The 6,903-nt window shown below is 29.0% G+C and overlaps 1 long non-coding RNA gene across 1 annotated transcript; it reads right to left on the bottom strand.

Moving 5' to 3' along the window:
• Positions 3,597–4,750, bottom strand: LOC107639461. The gene is made up of 2 exons (XR_001620161.2): positions 4,283–4,750; positions 3,597–4,185 (listed from the first exon to the last, which is right to left on the bottom strand). It is a non-coding gene; the product is annotated as an uncharacterized LOC107639461 (long non-coding RNA).

Here is a 6,903-nt window from a genome sequence, read left to right as displayed (position 1 = left end):
TTACACACACTTCTTCTCTTTTCTAATAGATTCCATATATCAAATTTTTAGACATAGCTAAAATTTAAATTCGGTGTATCTTCTAACACATAGTTGCCACTAAACCAAGTCTTGCGGTACAATGTGGTTTCTTAATCATCATTTTAGTCTAGCGTGATTATGGATCCACTAATGGCCATGTTATGTGAAATGTAGTGTATCATGATTGCAAAATAGTCATAGGCCCACATAACATATTTCTTTCTTGACAGTGTCAATATTCAATAGTTATATAAGGCTACGTTTGGTTGATGTATAAGATGAGACATAGACACAAAGATACAAACATTAAAAATATAGACATAAAATATTTGTGTTTATGTATTGTGTTTGGTAAAAATAATGAACAAGACACAAATATTTAAAAAAGACTGAATTACCCTTCATTTAACTACAATTTTATCAACACCACTACACACCTATCACCTCAAACGCTACATATGTCATTACAATTAAATTTTTATTTCTTTTCGTATTTTTTTTCTTCTAATATCATCTCAAATTATCATTTAAATATTAAATATACAATTTTTTTTGAAAAAAAAAATAGAAAACTAAAGCCTAAAATTTATCAAAGATTAATTAAAATTTAAATAAATAAAAAGTTAAATGTATAATTTTTTTTGAAAAAAATGGGAGAACAAATTTGGTTGTAAAATCTAAAAGAGGAAGTAAAAAAAAATATTTGAAGAGATAAGAGGATAAATTTTGAAAATTTAAAAATTGAATAAGGGTAAAAGAGTAAAAAATTAGTGTCTCACAAGTTGTGTCTCAGTGTCTCATCAAATTGGAGGTACACAAATTTAGTGTCTCCGTGTCCTCCTATGTCCATAAAAAATTTGTGTCTCACCAAACCAAACAGCAAGCATGTGTCACCGGACATCAACCAAACACTACCTAATGTAACATGTCTAATCCATAATAATAGTACTAAAATAATTGATAAACTGCAATATCAGAATTGAAATATTAATTTTGAAATATTAAATCATATTCACAAAATCATGACCACTAGGTATAAATCTTATACTCATCATATTTGGATGAGTTTTGATTCATTTCGATGGGAGGAGAGCCAATTTGGTTAGTTTGGAGTGCTCTCTGTTATATACATGTCCTTTTATGGGTATAATAATACTCAAAATTAGGACACATCAATCCTTGATTGCTTTTATTATCTATAGGACTGGTTTTAATATCATATGAATTGGTCCCTAAATATGTTTCTCTGTTAGATAAGTCCCCAGAAATTATCAATGAGGCATAATTCTTTTCTTATTTGTCTCGGTAAAAGCCGTGTGTCCAGAGTTGGAAGTAACGATGTCGTTTTCGCTTTGTGGTACAGGAGTATATTTGTTCAAAGTTTAACTTGTGGTATTGTAACAGTTATATTTTTCCATTTTTTTTCATACAAACACACAGACTCATCCACTCACAGACACTAACCTTGCCACTGCTACGACACGTTAAATTCCTTCATTTGTCAATGCATACAAAAAAATAATGTCTTTGTATTGCTTTATAATAAATTAAATATAAGATAGAATAAATTATAAAAATATAATTTATCTTATTTTTTTTACACAAAATTTAGAAAGAATATAAAGTAAAGTATTATTTTGATTTTTAATGTTTAGATTAAATTCTAGTTTAGTACCTAATGTTTCAAATATTCTATTTCAGTTTGAAAAAGATTTAAATTTTTATTTTAATTTCAAAAAGTTTTAAATGTATTTAATATTGTTCCACAATTAAATTTGACACGAATAATTAGCATATTAAGAATTAATAATGTTTAATTTTGGTACATAAGTTAAATAGATCTATCTACAGTCACCTACATAAATACTTTTCCTTTGATTATGGAGTGTTGATGATTGATTGATAGGATTTAAGATTTTTTTTTACAAGAAGAAGATCTACAAGAAAAAATGTTATAAAAAAGTTTTGGTTAGGGTTAAGTACGATTTTGGTCCGTAAGGTATAATATTTTTGTCCCAAATATTTTTTTACATACAAAATCATCCCTAAGATTTAGCTTAATTTTAAAATCGTCATTTGGACCACAATACCCCTCTCCTTCTTCAACAAAATACCCGGTTCTTCTCCTCTATTACAACAATACCCAATTCTTCTTCTCCATCATAGCAGCATCAAAACAAAGAAATAAAAAAATACAACAGCAACATAATTTCAACTAACGAATACCAAAGAATCAAAACAGAAAAGCAGAAGAATGGAATAGAATCAGAAGCAAAACAGAAACAAAAGAACAATGGAATCAATTAGAATGGTATCAGAGTCAACAAAAACAGTGTAATTAACAAAATTAACAGTGTAATTAATAAAAGAAATAGAAGCAGAATAATCAACTTAATTAACGAAATCAGAAACAGAAGCAGAATAATCAACTTAATAAGAAACAGAATTGGAACCCAATGGCGAGCGATGAAGAGTAGTGGCGACATGCGAGGAGCAGCAGCGAGCCAGCGAGGATGCGAAGCAGCGGCGAACCATGAAGAGCAACCGCGAGGAGCAACAGCGAGCGGCGAGAAACAGCGACGAGTAGTGAGGAGCAGCGGCGACTGGCGAGCTAGTGAGGAGGATGAGCGGAACGATGATGCGGTGGATTCCCTTCCTCCTCGCGTAATTCCCTTCCCCCTTTAACCCGTTTTCTTTCTTTTTTTTTTCTTTTTTAATTTATATTTTTTAGTTAGGAGTAATTTGGTAATAAAAATTAAAATTTTGGTAAAATAGACGATTTTAAAACTAAGTTAAACCTTAGAGACGATTTTGTATGCAAAAAAAGGTTGGGACGAAAAAAATTTTTGATTTATACCTTAGGAACCAAAATCGTACTTAACCCTTTTGGTTATATTTTCCTAACTCATCAAAGAATATATGGCTTAATAATGTTATTAACGTCCAAGTCAGTCATTTTGTTAATTATTCATATCAAATTTAACAATAGAACAACAATAAACCTATTTGAAACTTTTTAGAATAGAAATAAGACGTTTAAAATTTTAGGGACTAAATTAGAATTTGATTCAAATGTTAAAAAACAATACTTTATCAAAAAAAATATTAAAATAAAAAATATAATTATATAAATAAAGTATATTTTTTATTAGTGTTTTTGTATCTTTTTTATCTAAAAATTAGCATTTTATATTTTATTTGGTGATCAATTAAATATAAGAAATAATAAATTATAAAAGTTTAATTTACTCTATTTTTTCATACAAGAAATTTAAAAAAATATATAATGATAAAAAAAATATAATTATATGATAGAAATAGTAAAACTAAAAAAATTAGAACTTTTGTTAGTGTTTCTATATCCTTATCAAAAAAATATAAAATACACTAATTTAATCTCTCAAATTATGTCAATATCTCATCTGTCAAATATGATTTGAGTCTCAGTATTTTTGTCTCTCTATCCCATATTTATAAACAAAGCCTTGCAAAATAGATCGATCCTCATTGTAGTTTGAAGATTTTTGTCCATGAAAAAGATTATGTGATTTATTTAAGTACATACAGCTCCATTCTTGGTTCAACTTTTTTCTCAAATACAACAATTCTCATATTCAGGACAGCGAAATTAAAATTAAATAGTACTCATCCCACCTTACATTATCAAATTAAAACCCCTCCTTCCGTCGTCCCTCTAAATTCTCAAGTCAACAATATAATAAATGCAACCATATATGTTCCCGTATTATGAGTGATTGCTTATTTTGGAGTACATAATAGTATTACAGAAGAGACATGTCATGTTTTCATTCATTCATTCATTTCATACTGTATACTGTTGTCATTGACCTGTTCAAAAGGAAGAAACTTCGGAAACTTCACCACGAACTCAAGGAATTCAAACTGTTCCCACTTCCCATAGCACAAGGTTGTTTCTTAAACTTTGCATAACTACTATACTAATAATACTGTCTAAGCTTATTAATTACATGCAAGACCAAAGCTAGATAAGCAAAACTAAAAGTGGTAACTAATTATGTGACACTGACTTCCAAGGAAGACACTTGAGATTATTGCAAGATTTTGTCCATCTACTTGTGCAGGCACCTCCACCATCACAACACTTGCAAACAACTCCGAGAGTCGCGAAAATTTTCGAGTACCCTTTCGAACAGGATAAAAAACAAGAAGCACATAAGAAACAAAATCAGCAAAAAAGAAAAAAGAAGAAGAAAAAACAGCAAAGTCATAATTATTTTACCTTGAGAAGATATTAAGGAAAGTGCCCTCCCTTCTGTAAGTGAAGGTTTCTCTGCAATTGAAACAACCATGATGATCATAAACACGAGGACACGATGCTTCTTGTTCATAGTCATCTGGTAATAATTGCCCCAACTAACTACTCCTTTGAGCTATGGTGGTGACAAGCTTCTAATAAACCATGTGAGTATTAGAAACTGTGTGCAGCACTGAAGAAGAGTAAGTAAATTAAAGAGGTTTTGAGGACCTAAACTTGCAAGATGGGGGAGGTGGAAGTGCAAAGTAACAACCCATATGATTGATGTTATTATAGAATTATTGTTGTGCATTAACGTGGAAAAGAAAGAAAGAAAGAAAATGAAAATCGGAAAGTGAGAGTGACATGCCTTTGTTGTATGAAATGTGTTTTAGAAGTAATTATTAGAGTTTAAGTTTGATATAACAACGGTTTAAAATATGTTATATAATTATTTAATTATATAATCATNNNAAATTAAATTTTATTATTATTTTAAAAATTAAAATATGAGGAATCGTAACGTTTTATTAATGATTTAATTGTTGTAGAGGGAGAAAAGGACAAACCGGGTTGGCTTTTGGGTCTTCATATTTTATTTGTGATTGGATGAGAGTTTGAGAAGTTGAAATTGGTCGGTCCCAGTGGCATTCGAGAAGACCAATTCAAACCCTTCTTACAATTTTGAAAGTACAACTTCAGCTTGTAAGATGTATAAATTAAGTGACAAATCATATGTATACATGCAAGTGCATTAGATTTTAAATTTATTACTATATGATAAATGATAACGAATTTAAACTTGAATATATGCTGTTGAGATTACCATCCTACATATTCATGTAATTTGTCTTTTAAATTTTACCAATCCTGCTTCCAGATGGATAATTTAAAAAATTAGTAGTACCTCTATCTCTTATATTAATACTAAAGTTTTTTATTGGATATACATTAATAGTATTTCAGGAATATAAAAAAGACATGAAAACAGAACAAGGGATTTGAGCTGCTGGAAAGAAGACAAATACTGCGTGAGGACACACGTTTTCTAGTTTGTTACGTCTCTTTGGGGCTCATGACTGAGAAATTGTAAATCACTTTCCTCTGAGTTGTAAGTCCACACTAAAGTCAAGCAGCATAGTAGTGGCCACATTTCTTTTGTGAAGTGAAAAGCCAAAGCTTTAAAGATTCCCTTTGCCCCTCTAGTTATGTGAAATCATGAAAGTATTGCATGATATTTTCATTTTCATTTTCATTTTTATTTTTTAAACAATCTTGACAGGGAAACACTAAATTAACTACTATTAGTTTAAAATTATGATGTATGAACATCGACACATACACGAAACACAACATGATACGAGACACGTCAACATATAAATTTTAAAATTTTATAAAACACGAAAACATGTATATATATAAAATATAAAGTATTTTTTAGATAAATGTAATGATATTTTGATATTTTAGTGATATTAAAACATAAATTAATTTTTTAATTATTTTTAATGTCTTAATTATTATTTTAATTATATAAAGTATTTAAAATATCTTTTGTTTTAATAAAAAAATAATATATACTATTTCTAAATTTATTTATAGAATACATATTAAGAGTAAGGCTGGACACGCTAACACGTGATGGTATTTAGGTGTGTCTAAACGTATTCGCGCGAGAATTTTTTTTATTTTTATTAAGGCACAGTTGGATACAATAGACATACGTATTGAACGAGTGTTGATGAGTGTTGTATCCAAAATGTATCAAACATGCGAACACGACAACTCAATGAAGTGTCTGTACTTTATAGATTCAAAAACTTATTAGTGATAGTCCCTGAAAAATGCAAAAAGAAAAATTGACAATCCTGATGTAAAATAAATAAATAAGAAAGAGAAAATAAATAAAAAATAAAAAAGTATAAATAGAATACTCTAGTATTAATATTTAGCAAAAAAAATATCAATTAATTTTTTTATATAAATATAATTGCTATGCTTAGTGTGTGACTCGTTAATTTTTTAGAGTGGTTAGAGTTCGACAATAAAATAAATGACTTATAGGATGAATTCATTAATAATCTGGATACTAGATATATGGCTAGCTATAGCAACGGAAGTTAGATTTGTGCAGATTTAATGTGCGGCTAAAGATAATATACTTAGGTAACAAAAATACATAAAAGAGAAACAAATAAGTTTTAAATTCTGATTCTAAACCTTTACGTTTCCACATCAAAGTTACATATATTACTTCATTTTTGTTTTTCATTTTATGCCTACTGGTGTTCCAAAAGTTCCCTTTCGAAGTCCTGGAGAGGAAGATGCATCTTGGGTTGAGATCTCTTATTGAATTGGAATAAGTTCGACAGCGCATCACGAAATCTTAGTGATCTTCTCTATCTAATGAATGGAGAGTCCATTTTAAAATCGTCTGCCCTGCACCCCCCGAGATATGCTTCAACAGAAATCATACAGAGGTAAATTGATACAATAGAAACAGAAGTTGTTGAATATTAAAAATTTATTATGCGAAATCCCATTTTTTTAGAATGGGTTAAGAGAATAGACATTATTAGTGGAAAGAAAGTAATTAATTGAGGCAA

Source organism: Arachis ipaensis, chromosome B04 (genome assembly GCF_000816755.2).
Source record: "Arachis ipaensis cultivar K30076 chromosome B04, Araip1.1, whole genome shotgun sequence".
Lineage (NCBI taxonomy): Eukaryota > Viridiplantae > Streptophyta > Magnoliopsida > Fabales > Fabaceae > Arachis > Arachis ipaensis.
This window is presented reverse-complemented; position numbering and strand designations above follow the sequence as displayed.